At 42.0% G+C, this 21729-nt stretch overlaps 1 long non-coding RNA gene across 1 annotated transcript; it reads left to right on the plus strand.

The window, feature by feature from the left end:
* Positions 1-6559: 6559 nt before the first annotated feature.
* Positions 6560-21337, plus strand: LOC108928510 (uncharacterized). The gene is made up of 3 exons (XR_001965668.2): positions 6560-6645; positions 20159-20425; positions 21138-21337. It is a non-coding gene; the product is annotated as an uncharacterized LOC108928510 (long non-coding RNA).
* The last annotated feature ends 392 nt before the right edge of the window (positions 21338-21729 follow it).

The following is a 21729-nucleotide window of genomic DNA, read 5'->3' on the forward strand; positions in this document are numbered from 1 at the left end:
GATGGGGGGTTATGGGTTCAGCATGTTTCTGCTTCACATGTGAGAAGTATGCTTACCACGCTCCCTGCAAACCATGCAAAACTGAGGTGAGTTGGTGTCTACATACTCTTATCTTTTAACTGCTTTGTACTGGTTGAATGGCTACACGGTCATCAACATATTATAGTCTCCTACTTATTTACATTTACATTTATTCATTTAGCTGACACTTTCCTCCAAAGTGACTTACAGTGTTAAGGTTAGAATTATTTACCCCATTTATACAGCTGGGTAATTTTACTGGAGCAATTTAGGGTAATTACCTTGCTCAAGGGTACTACAGCCGGAGGTGGGGGTCAAACCTGCGACCTTTGGATCCAAAGGCAGTATTGATTGATTATTGATTAATTGACTTAAACTGCTAATTTACAGACTACCGAGCTCAGAAGTTTCAGCAGTGTGATCTCTCTAACATTGTACAGACCCTGTGCCTTTTTAAGTTCAAGTTCAAGGTTTGTTATCATAAGTACAAGTACTGTGTACAAAGTACTATGAAATTCTTCCTCGAGTGCTTCTCCACAGACTATAGACAACACAATAGGTAGTACTAAATAAAAAAGCAATAAATAATGCCAGTAACAATAACAATAAATAACAATAAATAGCCAGAATACAGGGGGGGGAGGGGTGGGTTGGGCTGGGTCCTGCTCTCTGGTGGGTCTGGGGTTCAAGACCTGCTTGGGGTCCCTCCCCTTACCACCCTGTGTTGCTGGGTTAGGCTCTGGCTCCCTGTGACCCTGTATGGGACAAGTGGTTCAGAAAGTGTGTGTGTCTGTAGCCAGATTACTTAAAAGTGACAATGCAAGTGATGTGCTTTGAGGGATCAGTGCAAATTCTTGTTGCAAAAGGTGGCACATTAGTGAGTGCTGAACACTCTTAGAGCAATGGGGTAAAAGCTGTTCCTGTTTTAGATGAATGGGGGAGCGGTGGTGCAGTGGATTAGACTGGGTCCTCCTCTCCGATGGGTCTGCGGTTGGAGTCCCGCTTGGGGTGCCTTGTGATGGATTGGCATCCTGTTCTGGGTGTGTCCCCTCCCCCCCTGGCCTTATGCCCTGTGTTGCCGGGTAGGCTCCGGTTCCCTGTGACCCCTGTATGGGACAAGCGGTTCAGAAAGTGTGTGTGTTAGATGATGATACTAGTAGTGTAGCTGGTAGAGCTGTAATACCCAAGGTACTTACCCTGAAGTTATACAGAAAAATTTCTCAGCTATGGATTCTGTGAAATTCACCTTACTTGGAATCCACCCAACTCTGAGTTGCTATGAATGTAAGGCCATACCTTGATGCATCTCTTATGGGCATGTGATAGGATGAGGATGCAAGCTTACTGGAACGGTGTGCATTCAACTGTTCAAATGATTGGTAACAAAAACATTGATTTGTCTCCTTTTGCATATTTGCTATATCACAAACCAAATTCAGTTTTTTTTTTTAAGTTACTGATTGCATGTTGGTTATTCTTACATATTCAGCATAACAATGCATTCTATATCTACGATCAACAACGGAAGGTCCATCTATAAATATGTGATTGACTGAAGTGGCTGATATAGTTGTACTAGAAAAGTTAACCTGCATCATAATTCTAATGAGTTCTGGAAGATCTGATTGCCCTTTTAGCCTCCTTTAAGATGGTGTTACATGGTATTTTCTGCTTAAAATGGTAAACATTTCCCCTGGTGCTGCATTTATTTTTATTGGCATGATTTTTTTTTTTTTCTATGTATGTAATTACACTGAAATAAATAAACAAATAAATAATAAATACTTGAAAAATTTAATTTCCTTAGCTTAATAAATTGGCCAGTCATTGCAACTACCTTGGTGTACAAACCTAACATTGTTAATTACCTTGGCTGCATTGGTGATAGTTCACCACTCACTCTGTATCCGCTTTGTGATCCTACGTCCCAAATTCCCTTCACTTCTTCTGACTCCCTCGGGGTTCCGCTGCAGGGGACATCGCCATATCTCGAGACAATGACACAATATATCACCAGGCCCGTTATCCTTTCGCTGTTCCACAGGAACCTCAAATTGCACCATTATTACTGAAGCATCTACAAGTGCAGAGCAGATGGTTTTAACCACAAACAGCTATGCAGCTCAGTTTTACTTTGACACCGTTGTATTCAGCTGGATGTCGAACTGCAGAGATTTTTTTAATTAGATTGGCATTCTGTCTTGATCGCATCACAGCCGCTCCTTACTTACAGCGTCCTCCAGTAAAATAATGAAACAGACATCAGCAATAAAAAATACCATCCTTCATGAATCTTTCTACCATATCGTAGTATCTTTAATGCCGCAATAACAAAACACATTCACTTTGTCATCTTGTTTTTGAACGGTTGTCATTGACATTGTTTTGTGTTTTTCTTGGACTGCAATTCCACTGCCAAATGTGAGACACAATGAAATGATACTTGTTAATTAAATTATGAATGTTTTTATCCCAGAGACATGGAGATGTCTGGATCTACAGAAGCTTTCCTCATCCTTGAAGAACTTAATCTTTCACAATAGCATTGCTGACCTCGGCTGAACATTTCCTAATCGTATGCAGAATCTTTCTTTCTTTTACTCCATGTGTTTCGCTGATCACTGGCGGTTTGGAAATGCATTGCAAGGATGTGAGGTTGAGAATATGACCTATGGTTTTGTGACAACTCTGAGAGGGAAGGTTAGGAATAGTAAACCCCATGATTCTTCCAGATCTGGTAAACATGAACTCTTTCTAAGGTCAGTAAACAAAGTAAGAGATGCGGAAATCGCAAAATATTATTGATTTGTTGTTTCAAAAATTTCAGACATATCGTTGTGTCTCTTTTGATGTGGTGGAACGTATTCAGGAGTTACATTAGTCATCAAACTGAGCTGTAACTCCAGAATGCCGCGACGTTGGAATTGTGACTGACATGACCAGTGTCTGTAGAGACACAGCAAGGATATAGTCCCTTCAAGGATACAAGCACAAATTCTCCTCTTGGGTCTTAATCCTACAAAAAACAAGGTACAGGTGTAGGTTCTTAACCACTATGCTGCTTGGTGCCTTATCACTTCTTTTCTGGCTTTCAGTATTAAACAAACACTGCATTTGTTCAGGGGGGGGGGCATGGTGGCGCAGCAGGTTTGGCCAAGTCCTGCTCTCTGGCGGGTCTGGGGTTCGAGTGCTGCTTGGGGTGCCTTGCGATGGACTGGCATCCTGTCCTGTGTGTGTCCCCTCCCCCTCCAGCCTTGTGTTGCCGGATAGGCTCTGGCTCGCCACGACCCTGCTCTGGACAAGCGGCTTCCGACTGTGCGCGTGTGTGCACATTTGTTGATTCTGCAGGACAGTAATAACTATTTGAATGCTAAGACAGTAGTGCAGCTGAAGGACCAGGGTTTAAAAATAAGGTCTTCTTATAGCTCTCTTGATCAAGGTACTTATTCTTAATTGATACGCTGAAAATGACCTGGTTGTATAACTGGGTAAATCATAAATAGGTGGGACACTAGTACAAACCTCACATTGTAAGTTGGGCAAAGGTGTCAGATAAATGAGTAAAAGCAATGAATGTACCACTAACACCGAGTACCTGTAAAGAGCTGTTTTATATGAGCTCTTCAGCAGCCAACTTGTTTGCTCACTAGAAGCTGTTTCCTCAACGGGCCAAAGCCATCTGTATCTGCTAACAAAACAACTGGACATCAGCTCCTTTGGCGTACGCTCCCACCAAACTGCGGCTGGGATTCAGGCCTGTGCACAGCTGGCCTCTTCACTTCCTGTGAGCTTTGTAACAGGTGTCAGGAGAAGAGTTATTCAGTCCAAGGGCGACTCAAAATCTGCACCGCCCTCTTTTAGCTTCAATCAATAGTTGCAAATAAATGGCGGTCTCATAGTCTGTCCAACCGTCCGACATTCCAGAACATTCCCCAGGTTCCACCAGTGGGAAAGGTGGGTCGAAACAGACAACATGGTTGCTTGCATGGCGATCCATGTGTGCTGCCAAGAAAAGGTAGTGAAAGTCCACTGTCAGCAGAAGGCATCTGGAAAGTTGACGCAGAAGATGTTTGTTCCTGTTGGGCTTTTGTGCTCAACCGAACAGACGTTTCCGAGACGAGTTTCAGGGTGACCATATTTGTGCCAAAGAATTTGTTTCACACCTTGCAGTTGCTGTTAACTAAAGTAAATATTTTGCTGTTGGTTCATATTCTCCCGATATTGCCTGAATGCAGAATCTGGAAATAAAATCCAATGAATTTATGTTGCTACCCACGTGGTTTTCAGTTCAGTGTTTCAAGATCTGGCTTGGTGGTACAAAAATAGTAAAAAACCTGAAAATCAGCATTTTCTTCAGCATTATGGCTACATGCTGAGACAACCCCAATTTTTAAGCTTTGTTTCCTCCTGGAATGGTGAGGAATGTGAAATTCTTTTCCACATTTGATTTTCTTAAATTCGGGTCTGATTTTAGATGAAATACAGTTCCTCATTCAGAGCCACAGCTATATTTTTCCTCTTGTTAACCTTTTGGCTCTGAGAATTAGATTAGATCCTTGTTCAGATCCCAGGGGTCTCTACTGCTGTACAACACAACACAATGGAATGTATTCTTATAAAGTGCTCTATATGGAAGACACACTCTTCAGTTCTTTCTCGGATTAAAGATAAAACAAATAAGAAACCAAAACCAAATGACAAATGACTGACCAACACATATAACAGAGAACTAAGATTTAAAAAAAGAATAATATGCAAATAAATAGTCCTCCGCCTTCGGCCAATGCTTCCGGGGTAGGCTCTGGTTCACTGCCGCCCTGCTCAGAGCAAGCAGTTATTGAAATTGGATGGATGGATGTCAAAGAATACATGAAAAGCAGTTAAAACCAATGTACTTTAAGGTGACGTAGTGATGACAAAGAGTTGATGAAATGGTTAGCCAAAAGCTGAGGAGAGGAAAACAAAAATTCAAGATTGCACTGAACTGGTGAAAATAAATCTCTTGGGGCCCATGGTCAACTGGGGCATAAATCGGACTCACCTAGGCCAGTTGGCATCCCACCACTTCTCTGGGCAGCGGTCTACTTAAAAACATTTATGAAGTATATGAATGTATAAAGTATGTGTACTTCAAGTAATTGACTGACCCGTGCAGATTTCATCATATATGAAGTCTGGAGTTGTGAGTGGTCATTTCAAGAGTCATCCATATCGTTGCACCAAGAAACATCCTTTATCCTTTAAAGCCCTACATCATTAGTTAGGATATTAGCAACTACTAATCAAACAAATTTATAGTGAACACAGCAGCCTGGAGGAGGTAGAACAAACTTTGTCTGCATCTCTTTTTGTGTTGTGGTTACTGTAGGGACGGAGTCACTCCTGCTCTGAGGGCTATACTACATTAAGCTATGGTGCACGTGCCAAATGTCAAAGGGTTACATACTCTGTTTTACATGAGGTCCCCTGGTAAAGCCATCTGTCTGTTCAATGTCAGTCTCCTTCCCACAAATAGAATGGGCACAGTCTGTATGGCCTTGTTAAGCATACAGAGGAATTGCGCTGTGCTCCCATTCAAGTTGTGACAATCCTTATTTTGCAGAAGGAACAGTTTGCTAACATGTGACTAACAAAAAATTCAGAGTCCTTGAGAAGTCGTCTGGATTGTCATGATTTGAGTACATGCCATTCTAAATAGATGCTATATGACAAAGAGCTGGCAGCTGCTGACCCAAGATAGATGATGGAGTCACTGGAGTCAGAGTACTGACTGGGGACAACATGGAGATATTTCCTTCTTCGGTTTTGAACCAGAATTCCTCCTTTTATTCCCATTGCACACATGGGAAAAAATGTGCAGTACGAACAGCTCTCAGATTTCAAGAAGATTTTTGGATATCAACCCGAATGCCTGGCTCTTGGCTTTGGCTCGTTCTCGTGGGTATGTTTACTGAAGAGCGGAACAGGCAAGAAGAACACAGGTTGAAAATGGGGAGGTGGGATGAGAAAAATGTGATGTGATAAGGAATGATGGAGGATCCTGAGGCGAACCACCTTCCTTCCCCACAACCTAGACTACGGGGAAGCTGGACGAGATAGCTGTGATGGATAACGCTGGTGGGAGGGACGTGGTCCCGCCATCGCGGCAAGGCTGGCGCCCAGTCTGGGAAGAAATAGCCGAAAAAGATCAGAAACCTAAATTGAGATCGACCAAAACAAAGTTAAGCTGGAGGGGACATCCTGTTTTCCCCCTCAGTCGTATCTGTCCTGTGCTTCCCGGAGGGGGGAAAACTTGGGTTCGAGTGAGCACGCCAGGATGTTGCTTACGCGCACCCACAGATGGAATTGTAGACTTGCGTGTGTTGGCCGTTTAAGGCTGCAGAATCATGACCTGGAACATGCCGTGGTTATGACATCGCTCATTTAATCCTGGCTCAACAAGTAGATCAAATTTGCTTTTTGTTCCACAGAGGGTCTCTCCTCCCTTTCATAACACAAATAAAAGTGTCTCCTCATCAGTCCTATTTTAACTGAGAGAATCTGTTCAGTGGTGGAAGGTAATCAGCACATCTGGTTCTCTAAGAAGAGAATAGTTAATGGTAGAGGACTTAAAGAACATTCCAGGTAAAATACAACAAATTGTTTAATGCATTTCCCATCATTTTACTGGGCTGAGTGGGGCACAGATTGAATTTGCACATTGCAAAGTGGTTAAGAATGCAGAAAAAAATATTTCTGTTAAATCTCAGGAAAGGAATTGAGAAATGTGTCTGTGTTGACTATGTTAGTCACTATAGCACTATGTGACTAATATAGTCAACACAGGTCAGGTGTCTTTCTGTGTATAGTAGCACTGCAATCACCTGCAGAATTGCAAAGAAGTGTGTACACAAATAGCAAAACAAAATACATGCCCTCTCACTGTCAGTTTATAGAAATTAAATGAATATTTTATAAAAAATATTTACAATGATCCAAAACAGTGAATTTAGGGCTTTTCATTTGAATATAAAAGGAAAATCCAAGCGTGTTCGACGCATCTTGCTCGATGCTGTTTGTCTAAGATGCTTTAATTTGGTTATTTGTGCCACCTATTGGTTTCAAGTAGAAATGCAACTGCTTCATTAACAAAAGTGTGATCGGATTAGTGTAGCCAGTGCGGGTCATATTGGCTCAAATGTTTTCAGTCAGACAGAGAAAGTCCTCTAAAAATGAAATGCTATTAGGGGGGATTTTCATGTGGAGAATGCAATGGCTATAAAGAGCGCTAAAAAGCCTGTGTGTTGGGTTAGGGCCCTGGTTCAATGACTCAATGGGATTCAGCAAATGAATCTGTTTTTCTTACTCACATGTGCAGAACACAACGGATTAGTCTTAACCACTCTGACACTTCGCTCACCACTGACTTTTCCTTACACTGCTCAACGCAAAGATATATGGTTAACTGATGCTCACAGGCACTTTGAACATGGAACTTTACATTTAGTACATATATATAAAGCAGTATAGTGTTTTTGAGAATGTGACGTGCTTCTGTTTCAGAAGAGATTCAGAAGCAAATACAATTAAAGGTGGAAGAATTAACCCATGAGTAGAACCCATACAAAGTTTTCCGTGAACTGTGATTTCATAGGCCTCATTGAGGTTTCCCTTTGGGAAGGTGTATCATGGCAATTAGATCTTAATTATTCGTAAATGAGTGGATTTCTTTATTTACTGTGTACTTAAACGTACAACAGCAGTGTCACTCCTGCATTTCTAGTGAAGCATTTCTATACGTAAATAGTGTGCTTACTTTGGCCATACGTAGGAGAGATTTTTCTCTTTCGATACCACAAATAGATGATGCTGGGGGCGGAAAAAGTAGATGCTGGAACCTATTTGACTAAATGCCCCTTTGAGATAATGGTCAAAGGTCATGGAGGCTCATCCTAGATTGATAACAAACTAACCTTTCCTACACATGCGTCCTACACACAGTCATCGTACTATTTTTGTCACAAATACACATTTCTCCCTCCATATTTTGGTTTCTTTTTCTTAAATACTACATACCATGGTACTCAGTCCTTATCTCTTTCGCTGGAGAACCCTACCTTATTTCATTTTAATTACTAAACCTCTCACTATTTCAGCAGCACGTAGTTCCACTTCGATCAGCTAAAAGTTTCCTTTCAATGTTTATTTAGGGGAAGGTGTAGTACTCAGAAAACCACAGTGTGTTCCATGTGTAGCTCAGGAGATGTCTGATAATAGGTGTTATACATATCACTCTGCCGATACATGTTGCATGATACTCAGTCTAAATTTACCTTGCTTTCCCCTTTCTAAAGAGATTGCAAAAATGCGTCGTCAACAAACCTGACCGCAACTGTTCTGAACAGAACAATGCAGTAATCTAAAGAAGTTATTATAATTTGTACAATAATCGAAAGAACTTAATGCAAAACTAATTCAAAATACTCTTCTTGAAATACTAAACATTTATCTGATATCTTAGTCCAAGGAAACTTAAAACGTCAAGTTTGTACACTTAGCCCCTCATAATTATTTACCCATTTATACAGCAGTTATTTACAGTAGTAATTTTGGGTAAGTGCCTTGATTAACATGACTATGACAGCCGGAACACAAACTCGTGTCCTTCCACTGCAATCCAGGTTCTTTCCCCACTGCCCTATGTACATTTACATTCATTTATTTAGCAAACGCTTTTCTCCAAAGCGGCTTTAATGTTGTGACTTACATTTATTTATTTAGCAGACACTTTTTTCCAAAGCAACTTCCAATGAACTCTATGTAGTGTTACTAACCCACACACCTTATTCACCATGGTGACTTACACTGCTAGATACACTACTTACACTGGGTCCCTCATCCATACATCAGTGGAACACACTCTCTCTCTGTCACTCACACACTGTGGGGAACCTGATCAGTATGTCTTTGGGCTGTGGTAAGAAAGCCACGCGGACACGGAGAGAACATGCAAACTACACACAGACTGAGAGGGGACGAAACCCACATCCTCTCACATCACCCAGGCGCTCTCTCGCTGTGCCACCGTGCTAAACAAACAGTTCTAACATTCATTCGCCATTTAGGTCACAATTTTACTCAAAGCCATGTGTGGCTGGCAGGTACTGGATTCAAACAAACAAGTTTGGGTTACAGCGTTGTAAGTAGTGTGTCTAGTAGTGGAAGTCACCTTGGTGAATAAGGTGTGTGGACTGATAACACTATTTAGAGTTCATTGGAGGTTGCTTTGGAGAAAAGTGTCTGCTAAATAAATAAATGTAAATGTAAGTCATTAGGAGGGGGCGCAGTGGCGCAGTGGTGCAGTGTGTTGGACCGGGTTCTGCTCTCTGGTGGGTCTGGGGTTTGAGTCCCACTTGGGGTGCCTTGCGATGGACTGGCATCCTGTCCTGGGTGTGTCCCCTCCCCCTCCAGCCTTATGCCCTGAGTTGCTGGGTTAGGCTCCGGTTCCCCGCAACCCCATATGGGACAAGCGGTGCAGAAAATGTGTGTGTGTAAGTCATTAGCTCTAACTGCTACACTACCCCTTGACTTGCAGTCAGCTACATTACAAGGTCGAAAGCAGTCCTCAAATACTGTAAAAAAATCTCAAGAGAAAGTTCTGATACAAAAATTTATTTTACTATAAGTAAAACAGTATTAGGTTTGAAAACAACATAAGTACTGAAATTACTCAGATTCAACTGAAGCGATCTAATGTTCGGAGCTACTAATGAAAAAATTAGCTCCCTGAATTTTAACTCTGAAATAATATTTACATATATTTTCAAAAAATTAAACCTGTTGTGCCAATAAACACATTATCAGTTAGAACAAGTTTTTAAAAAGTTATGTGACTGGCAAAAAAACTGGCAGCTGGTAGTGTAGTGGTAAGAGCTGCTGCCTTTGGACCCAAAGGTCATAGATTCAATTCACACCTTCAGTTGTAGTACCCTTGAGCAAGGTGCTTACCCTAAATTGCTCCAGTAAAATTACCCAGCTGTATAAATGGGTGAATGATTCTAAGTTGCTTTGGAGAAAAGCATTGGGTAGAAGATCAGTCTGCTGATATTATGACTCACTATTGATAAATGCTTGCCCAGTGTAGGGTTCTAGTGGGTAAGAGCCTATGATGGAAGAATGAGTCGGGGTAGACCCTGTATGGTACCTCACTGCACAACACGGTAATGATACAGACTCCAGGGACAATTCAAAGTTACCAGTCCACCTGAAGCACATGGCTTTGGATTTTGGGAGGAAACCAGAACACTACAGACTGAGCCAGATTTGACCCAATGTCCAAATGTGCAACTCAGGTGCTGCAAGGTACCAGTGGTACACAGGGCAAGTGGCTGATGAAAATGGGGAACAATGGTATTTATGCTGGAGTAGCTCAGGGTAAATGCATTGCTCAAAGGCACAGCAGCACTGGCAGGAGCAAGATTCAAACTGAGAATAGTAATAAGTCACTGTCCGATGTATTGTAACTTCTCAGTGCTGACAGTCATTGCAGATGCTCAAAATCCAAATTTAGTTACAGTTGCATTGGGTTACTCATATTCTCTGAATCTGCTTTACTTAGAGTTACCTACATTTACTCATTCAACTGCTGCTTTGCTCCAAAGCAACTTACAGTTTTAAGATACTTAGAACTATTTATACAGTTGGGTAATTTTTACTGGAGCAACGTGGGGTAAGTACATTGCGGAAAGGTAGGTGACATTTGAACCAACACCTTCCAGATCCAAAGGTAATCACTCTGCTATCAGATGCACTGCCATCTTACCTAGGTAATGGTTCATCTAGGACATCAGAATTAATTAGTGGCAAAACCTGGCTTCACATCAAGTTATACCGTGCTGCTTGAAAGTACGCAAACCCCTTGTGTCCCTTAGTTTCACTACGAAATGGTTATTTAATGAGAAGAAATTTTTCTCATGTGACACAATAGGTTTCTAATGATCAATTCCATATGTCGCTTTAGAGGAAATCATGTGTGGTGCAGAGTGCAGAAAAAAGTGAACCCCAGATCGCATTGGTTCATGCTTTGAAGCAGCACCAGCCACTTTATTAGGTACACCTTGCTAGTGGCAGGTTGGACCCCCTTTTGCCTTCAGAACTGCCTTAATTCTTCATGGCATAGATTCAACAAGGTGCTGGAAACATCCCTCAGAAATTATGGTCCATATTGACATGTTAGCATCACGCAGTTGCTGCAGATTTATCGGCTGAGAATCTCCCATTCCTCCACCTCCCAAAGGCATTCTATTGGATTGAGATCTGGTGACTGTGGAGGCCATTTGAGTATACACACACACACACACACACACTTTCCGAACCGCTTGTCCCCTACAGGGTCGCGGGGAACCGGAGCCTACCCGGAAACACAGGGCGTAAGACCGGAGGGAGAGGGAACACACCCAGGACAGGACGCCAGTCTGTCGCAAGGCACCCCAAGCAGGACTCGAACCCCACACCCGCTGGAGAGCAGGACCCGGTCCAACCCACTGCACCACCGCACCACCGCACCCCCCGCACCATTTGAGTATAGTAAACTTATTGTCATGTTCAAGAAAGCAGTTTGAGATGATTTGAGCTTTGTGACATGGCGCATTATCCTGCTGGAAGTAGCCGTCAGAAGATGGGTACACTGTGGTCATAAAGGGATGGACATGGTCAGCAACAATACTCTGGTAGGCTGTGGCATTTCAACAATGCTCAATTGGTACTAAGGGGCTCAAAGTGTGCCAAGAAAATGTCTTCCACACCATTAAACCACCACCACCAGCCTGAAGTGTTGATACAAGGCAGGATGGATCCATGCTTTCATGTTGTTTATGACAAATTCTGACCCTACCATCTGAATGTCGCAGCAGAAATCGAGACACATCAGACCAGGCAACATTTTTTCAATCTTCTACAGTCCAATTTTGGTGAGCCCATGCAAATTGTAGCTTCAGTTTCCTGTTCTGAGCTGACAGGAGTAGCAACCGGTGCGGTCTTCTGCTGCTGTAGCCCATCTGCTTCAAGGTTCAACGTGTTGTGCATTCAGAGATGCTCTTCTGCATACCTCAGTTGTAATGAGTGATTATTTGAGTTACTGTTGCCTTTCTATCAGCTCAAACCACTCTGGCCATTCTCCTCTGACCTCAACAAGGCATTTTCACCCACAAAACTGCTGCTCACTGGATATTTTCTCTTAAACTCTAGAGATGGTTGTGTGTGAAAATTCTAGTAGATCAGCAGTTTCTGAAATACTCAGACCAGCCTGTCTGGCATCAACAACAATGCCACATTCAAAGTCACTTAAATCACCTTTCTTCCCCATTCTGATGTTCAGTTTGAACTTCAGCAGATTGTCTTGACCATGTTTACATGCCTAATGCATTGAGATGCTGCCACGTGACTGGCTGATTAGATATTTGCATTAACAAGCAGTTGAACTGGTGTACCTAATAACATGGCCGTGAGTGTATATCTCATTGATTTGCAGCTTGCTAAATACTGACATAGACTTTCTGGTTTGAAAACACAGAACTGGTTACCAGGAACAATTAGCAAACCACCTACATAGGGAGCCGGGACAGCTGAACCCAAGTGCAGCGTTGTTAATCTGAAGTTGAGGGAAGAGGCAAATTCTCAAAACCGTGGACAGGCGAAGGGTCGGTCAATCGGCGAACAGGACAGGAACGAGGATCCATGGACGTGGTCAGAAAACAAAGCAAGGAGTCAAAAACCGTGCGTGTGCGTGTGCGTGTGCGTGTGCGTGTGCGTGTGCGTGTGCGTGTGCGTGTGCGTGTGCGTAAGGGCAGTTGTCCCAAACGAGATTCCACAACAGTACGGGGGCTGAAGAGGGTCTTTATAGGGTGAGCGATTTGTCAGGAGCTAGCGCAAAGTCAGGTGTTGTCACTTGTGTTGTGGGTGTGGACGTGACACATAATAGGAGAAGAGCACAACTTATTGAAATGTTTTTTAAAATTAGAATTGATGTACCGTGAGATTAACAACCTCTGGCAGAAAAGGATTACAGTGCATGTGTGAAGTATAGGTGGATGTGATTTCGTACAGGTTGGAAAACTCACACACCCTCAGACTGCTGATTCAAATAAAATACTGTGCGGTGGTAATGCCATAAGAAGGAACTTTATTAAAGTGGAAAAAAACTGGCCAACTTCACAATAAAATTATAAAATTCTGTTCTCAGTGGGCGAGGGGGTGCAGTGGCGCAGTGGGTTGGACCGGGTCCTACTCTCCAGGGGGTCTGGGGTTCGAGTCCCGCTTGGGGTGCCTTGCGACAGACTGGTGCCCTGTCCTGGGTGCGTCCCCTCCCCCTCCGGCCTTTACTCCCTGTGTTGCCGGGTAGGCTCCGGTTCCGTATGGGCCAAGCGTGTGTGTGTGTGTTCAAAAGTTGTATCCATCTATTATCATTAACTGTTTGTCCTGGACAGGGTCAGAGCCTATCCTGGAATCACCATGTGCAAGGCTGAGGGGGACACACCCTGGATGAGACACCAGTCCATTGCTGTTCAAAAGCTACATGTAACAATAAATGGCAAATACATTAACTTATAACATTTACACAGGTTTATATTACTCATAAAATGACCATGGGTGCAGCCTTTTCAGTGAACAGTTCACCAAAAGAGAGAGAAAGCCTCGAAAACCTCTAGAAAGCACACCTGAGTAAATCTATGCCCTGCCATTGTTGACCATCACACTCTCCTCTTCAGTGGCCATGTTCAATTTGCATTCTAATCTAAATATCAACCAACATGAATAAAAAATATTTATTTCCAAATTGGCTAGAAGCAAGTTCTATAATTAGATGTTCATTTAGAGTTCTCCAGAAGTAGTGATGAACAGCGATACTTCAGACTAGTTATTCTTGCTTTCTGTTTAAATAAAATGAGCCATTGTTTTAACTTGTATGCATTTTTCAGATGTTGCGTTGTCAGACGTTGCATGTTGGAAACTAAGTAGCATAGTCAATGGTCAACAAAAAATTAATAAAACAAGAGCTCCACACCAAATACCTCAGTTCACAAATTGGAACTAAGATCACATTTATTTATTTAGTGGATACTTTTCTCCAAAGCAACTTATAACATTACGTTTCATACAGTCATTAACACATTTGTTTATACAGCTGGGTAATTTTATTTTTTTATTGATTGTTACAGCAGCAACTCAGGATAAGTGCCTTGCTTTATGATACGACAGCAGTAGGTGAGATTCAAACCAGCGACCTTCAGATCATGATGTAACAGCTCGAACCACCGCACTTCCAGCTCCATGTAAAGAAAACTGAACTCTTCCAGTATGGGAAAAAATATTAACTTACTAAACATTTAAAATCATTTGTTCTTCCTCAGAGTTCACATATCTGGAACAGCTGTTAGTGTAGTGGTTAGCGTGACTGCCCTTGTGTTGACACGTCACAGGTTTCATTCCCACCTCTGGCTCTAGTACCCTTGCGAAAGGTACTCGCCCTAAATTGTTCCAGTTAAAAAAATACCCAGCTGTATAAATTGGTAAATAATTACAAGTGCCTGAGCAATGTTTGTTGTTTTGGAAAAAAGTGTCAGCTAAATGAATAAATGTAATGTTAGGACATACTTTGACTAACAGTTTGTAAGAACACGTTATGCTCTGGCTACCGCAGTAAGTCTGTTTTAGTAGGTCTCTATCAACCTTGCAGAAGAGGTGAAGCTCAGAAAGAATGCGAGGGGATCTCCCATGATCAGTCCACACATTTACTACAGTACCGAGGTCCAGCCTCTGACTCAGTCGTTCCAGGGGGTTGATCTTTGTCTTTCAGACTGTTCCTCGGTTGAGCTGGTGGTGTGTTCGCCTTCATGTTGAAAGGCTGTGGTCGGATGAAGGCCAATGACCTTTGTACATCATTTGGACCCTATCCAATTACATCCCCAGTTATAAAAGGCGTCTGTACGTATTTAACCAAGGTATTTTTCAAACAAAGCTTTTTCCCAGCTTTTCTTAATAATGATTCCTTGGTTTCTGAGCTTAATTGTTAATTACAAGGTGGAAAAAGTAGACATTATTTGTCTTGATTCCAGCTTTTAATCAACTGAAGTTGGATCAGGAATTGTGGATTTTATGATAAAATGCCTACTCGAACGATGAACCTCGGTGCGGCAAGTGGTAGGGAACAACTAGGTTTGCTCAAGACTTTCATGTCTGTAGCTATGTCTCCTTCTCTCAATGTAAGGCATAAATTGTACTTTTTGCTGAGATGTACGTCGCTTTGGACAAAAGCGTCTGCTAAATGAATATAAATAATATATGTATGATATATGAATATAAACGTAAATGTAAAATGTAACTACTCGTGTGATGAACATTGGTTCATATGGTGGAAAGAAACTGTACTTAAGACTCACACGTCTGCATCTAAGTGTCTCTTTCTGTTAACGTCATGAACACATTGTATTTTCTATGAGATGTACGTCGCTTTGGCGAAAAGCATCTACTAAATGAATACATGCAAATGCAAATTTAAAGTTGCAGTTTCAGTTTCAGTGTGGAGACTTCTGATACCCACTGTCCATCTACTCTATGTGTGAACATTCCCATGATGTCCTTCACCTTTACTGTCTCTTAAAGATTTTCTCATGACAGTACAGTAAGGGTTAACAACTTTTTTCCTAAATTTCTGTATTTTTAATCATTACTTTCTGTTCATCCTATTCCAGTCGCCATTACATCTTTATTGCAGACTGAACACTAAATGTAATCTTTATCTCTCTCTCTCTATCTTTGCACACATATAAATAAATGACTAGAAATTAGGAATTAATAATCAAAACAAATCTATGGCTATTAATATTACTTTGATCACTAAGGGCAGTCATAGTTACATTTATTGATTTATTAATTTTTCTCCAATCGCTTACAATTTCACTACAGTAATTCAGGGCAAGCACCTTGGTCAAGGGTACCGCAGAAATAGGCAGGATTCAGATGTGCAACCTTTAGGTAGCAGTACTACCTACTATGCAATCAGCTGCCCCAGTTAGTGGTAAAGGAAGGAAAGGGGGTGTATGACACACACACACACACACACACACACACACTATCTAGAGAGGGCAGTCACTGTACACAGATCAGCTGGACCAGGAGGCAACTGCTGAGGGACCGTGAGACCACCTAGAGAGAAGGTGCAACACACAGAGCTCTTCACTGCACCTCACGGCAGGGTGCTAGGAAGAAAGACCAAACACCAAAGACCTCACTGCATCTACAAAATGTGCAGAGTTTGCAGAAAAACACCTAAAGATCGGCAGAGCACTTTGTGGTCACATGAAACCGAAATGCAAGAATTGCTGAGCACCATGTTTGCTCCAGACTGAAGAAAACACAAACTAGTCAACATGGTCCCTACAGTGCGGCGTGTCGGTAGTGTGAGTTTCGTGTCAATGTGATGATTCTTCTTAGCAGAGGTTTAGAACTGAATTTTTCTCGTTACCGATACAGAAGTTGGTAAATTGCTAAAGAGTTAAAAGACAAAGGGTTTCACACTTGGTTATGACACTGGGTTGCGCAATCAAGGTATTTAACAACCACAAAAACCAAGTGAAAAGAGTAATTTTTCACATAATTAAGAAGTGCAATTTAATTAGAACTATGTAAGGAAGAATACTGGACTGAACCCCCCCCCCCCCACAGTTTGCAATGCTCTGATGACCGTTCATGTTCATATTAATGCTTGAATTTTAACTCTCAAGCTGGAGTCTTTTGCATGAAAGTATGCATTCATTTCTGGGCACTTTGTGACCTTTACGTGTGGGAAGATAGATGACATCACGTCATTTGGATTTTTTTTTTACCGAGAATTTTCACCACCGATACCATTCCCTCCACCCCGGAAACGTTTCGCGTTAAAGCCGCCGTACTTGCAGTGGGCACAGAGCATGTAGGCCGGTAACCACACAACAGCTGAATGCTGCTCTTTCTCATACAAGTGCTCATCCCTCCCCTGGTTGTGGTTAGGTGAGGGTTTCAAGGTGACTGATGATGCAGGTTTGCTGGATTTGCCTGCATGAACCACCTTTGTGGAGTCTAAGGTGTAGAACTGACCATGGCACTAGAAAGCATGTAAATGGGCTAATGGGGCAAATACTAAATATTTCAGTCGGCTGTATGGTGGTTAAAAGATTACTAAGCTGAAAGCTGTAAGTTCAAGTTGCAGATTCAGTACCTTTGAGAAAGGCATTAAACAACATTGAAGTATGCAGTTACGGTACCAGTGAAACGTTAGAGTAGCCTTGATGGAAACTGGAGACTTGGTCCTGTAATACAAGCCAACAAAAAATTCGTTTTCATTATAAGACGAGGAAAAAAAGCCAGGGATAATAGAATCCCAGCTTCGCAACCATATACACATTTACTCATGCATTTCTCCAAAGCGACTTTAATGTTGTGACTTACATTTATTTATTTAGCAGACACTTTTCTCCAAAGCAGCTTCCAGTGAACCCTATGTAGTGTTTTGAGCCCACACACCTTATTCACCATGGTGACTTACACTCACACTGCTAGATACACTACTTACACTGGGTCACTCATCCATACATCAGTAGAACACACTCTCTCTGTCACTCAACCTGAACAGCATGTCTTTGGACTGTGGGAGGAAACCAGAGGAAACCCACACAGAGACGGAGAGAACATGCAAACTCCACACAGACTGAGCGGGGATGGAACCTATGTCCTCTAGCACCACGCACGCAGGCACTGTGAGACAGCGACGCTACTTGTTGGGTCACCTTGCCACCCTGACTTGCAACTAATTACCTGTTTATACAGCTGGGTAATTTTACTGGAGCAATTCAGGATAAGTAGCTTGATTATGGGTAGTACAGCAGTATATGACATATGAACCCCCAAACTACCCATGTTGTCTTGGTAAACATGATCTTTATTAAATCTGGCAGGTCCTTGATGATCTCCATCACATGCAGCCCTGCTCTGGTTGTCTCACCAGGTCACAATGTATATTTTTCAGACGCTCGGGATAAAACTGTTAGCTAAGCAATGTAACAATAAAAAAGGATAAAATACAGAAGGATAAACCGGTTAGTCTAAGTGCTATAAATAGGGAAAGAAAAGACATAATGAAAAAGTGATTTACACAAAACGATTTGATAAAACAGACATACTGAGAAAGGGAGTATGAGTAGTGAAACCTGCAAGGCTCTGCTGATGCACCTTTGACTCTGAGATTTTCAGAAAAGGGAGGTGAACTGATTTGGAAAATAAGTGTAATAAAAGTTTGAACTGTAAAGCTCTTTGGGTTGTACTGACAGGTGTGTCAGATGCACAAGTGCATAAAATAACGTGGTGAGATTTGCATGGGTGTCTTGGTTGAGTGTGAAGTGCGTGGTGTGGAGAAAAGGTGGAAAGGGCCATGGAACAGTTGGTAGGGTAGCGGTTAAGGCTGTTGCCTTTGGATTTAATGGTTACAGGTTCCCAGCCCAGCTTTAGCTGGGACAGTTGGTGGTGTAATGGGTAGAGCTGCTACCTTATACCCAAAGGTCACATGTTTGAATCCCACCCCCAGCTATACTACCCATGATCAAGGTACATATCCTAAGTTGCTCCAGTCAAACTACCCACTTGTATAAATGGGTAAATAACTGTAAGTAGCTTTGTAGAAAAGTGTCTGCTAGAAGAGTAAATTTAATGTGTAAAGCTGATTTAACAGAAATTGACAGCGCAATACACCTCATGGTCTCTTACGAGACAGAGACTTCAATTACAACATTAACTTTGTTAAGATGATACCCTTCTCCAAGAACTCTTTCAGTGATGGGTATGACGTTTATGAGTATTTATGTATTTATACAGTGGTTAGATTTTTTTTCACTGAAGCAGCTTAGGGTAAGTACCATGATCAAGGGTAATTTAGCTGCAGCGGGAAACCAAACCCGGGACCTTCCAACTGTAAGGTGATGACACAAGCCACAAAGCTACCTGCTGTCCCTCGTTACTAAGGTTATTTCAGTTCTTGGTTGACCATTTCATTCAAAGCAACTTACAGTTTCGCCCATAGGCAAAGTTAATATTTAAAATGTGTGCCAGTTTGAATTCATATGTCAATTTCTGATGCCATTTTGCATTCAAAGCTCCAGCACTCATGTACAAACACCAGTATTTCAGTGGTTTTAAGATAATAAACTGATAAGGCACATGACACATTTTGACTTCAGCTGAGGTATAAAATACAAACCATAACTTGATTTTATCAAACTCTCATTCCCTCCCTGACATCCCTGAGCTTAAAATAATATGAAACACACACACATTTTCAGAACCACTTGTCCCATACAGGGTCACGGGGAACCAGAGCCCACCCGGCAACACAGGGCGTAAGGCCGGAGGGGGAGGGGACACCCCCAGGACGGGACGCCAGTCTGTCACAAGGCACCCCAAGCAGGACTCGAACCCCAGACCCACTGGAGAGCAGGACCTGGTCCAACCCACTGCGCCACTGCGCCCCCACCTATAATATGAAACAGTTCATTTTAAATATTGAACTCTATCTTACAAATTATAAAAGTGTTTATATTTATAAAAAATGGCAGAATTTTTATGAAAATTTTGCTCTTTGCGAAAGGTTAGACAAATTATGAACAATGTTATAAATATGCATGACAAAATAATTACATTAAATTATGGCAACCTTCTTACAAATAACTTTTTAGCACAATCTGCAAAATTAACAAGCAGAACCTTCTAGAAAAACCTCAGTATGGCTCTCTTGTCTGAAAGTGGTGTAGTAGTTAAGGATCATATAACCAAATGGTTGTTGGTTCAAGTTTCAGTTGAGGCCCTTAACTCCAGTAAAAAATCATAAGCTTCTCTGTTCTATTTGATCTGCACAAAAAAGTCTATGCTGAATAATACTATTATGTATTACTTAAAGCACAAATCTCATGCTGATGTGCTCTAGCTGAGTGCTATTGAGCTCTGGAGCGGATCTTGCGCCCTAACCATTCATTATATGGATATTTAGTAACTGCTCTTAACTGCAGTTAATAATAATTAATGATTTTTCTAATATTTTTTTATAATTCCCCTATTTCGTCTCTCTCACCCGCAGGATCCGCCCTTATCGCCCTACAAACTCTACGCAACTCCTTGTCCAGACCATGATGACATCCTGCATGAACTACTGTGACTCTCTCCTATCTGGCCTTCTATCAAACTTTGCCATCAAACTTCTCCAGCTGATACAGAACGGTGCTGAATGAGTCATATTTCACCTGCCAAAGCAATCCTATGTATCACCCCTCCTCATCACTCTGCTTTGGCTTCCTATAGCCGCTTGGATCAAACTCAACACTCTGGTTAAGACCTACAAAACCATGTAAGATTCTACTCCTCAATATGTATAAGACCTGATCACTCACTACACCCCAACCACACTGCTACGCTATTCTTCCTCTGCCTGATTGGTGGTCTCACGTACAAGAGGTCCAAAATCAAAAGCACAAAGGTTTTCGGTTCTGGCTCTGATGTGGTTGAATGACCTCCCTTTGTCACTCGGAAGTGCTGAATCTCACTCCACATTTAGGAAGGGTTTTAAAACACCTCTTTTGGACTCACTTCCCCCCTTATTTGAAATTCAAGCCAAACCAGGTTGATTTTTCTCCCCAGTCATTTCTGAAGTAACTGCAGCTCATAATTTTTACGAATATTGTTAACAGTGACATTTATCCATTTAGCAAACGCTTTTCTCCAAAGCAACATACATATTAGAGAACAAGACAAAGAGTCACTACACCAACAGAAGGAGAGATTTGGATGTAGACACATGATTCTAGAGTACAGTCAATTTGCCACATTCCCCCATTTGAACCAGTGTACAGCACATCACATGTGTAGCTGCATAATGAGCAGGACAATGTCTCATGTGCACAATTCTAGGTTGGCACATAGAACTTATACAATAGAAAAATCTGAACAACACACAATCAAGTGAGATATTGGTTAAAAGAGTAAATTGATGCATGAGGAGATGCTGCGTGATGCTGAAGGTATCTCACCATGTACCATTTCACTACAAATTCATTTCCTAGTGCCGCAGGTCCAGTTTCCAACCTTGACCCAGTGTAGTTTCCCGGGGACTTCCCTTCCACACGTGATGGAGCGGTTTTCCGAAAAAGTGAACTGCCAGCAAAAATCATCGGCCGGAGGGCCTATAAAAGATGGGTGACTTCGACTCCACGATCAGAACAGCACCTCCTCGGGACTGAACAGAACAAACCACCAGACAACATGAAGCATCTCTGCGTCGTCGCTCTCATCCTCGGCGCCCTCGTCTCCCTGACGCTGAGCCACTGTACGTATATCTTCTGTTTCCTGGGTGCTCAGCTTGTGTTTCTCTCCATCTCTTTTCTCTCACTACTTTCTTTCTGAATTTTTTTCACATTTACGAACTTGTTGAGTCTCTCAGCTCTGGATTGTTGGGCCACATCTGAGTAAATAGCGAAAACCTGAACTGTTCATGTCAATATCGCAAACAAAACAGCGGTGTGTGTTCTCGAGCTGTACAAACGAACGTTCGATTTTTACGAAGTAATAATAACATTTCATTTGCAGACACCAACGGACCAGAGAAGTGTTGCTTCGAATTCTTCGAATCGAGAATTCCGGTGAAAAAAGTGACAC

The sequence above is a fragment of the Scleropages formosus genome, chromosome 1 (genome assembly GCF_900964775.1).
Source record: "Scleropages formosus chromosome 1, fSclFor1.1, whole genome shotgun sequence".
In the NCBI taxonomy this organism is placed as follows: Eukaryota; Metazoa; Chordata; class Actinopteri; order Osteoglossiformes; family Osteoglossidae; genus Scleropages; species Scleropages formosus.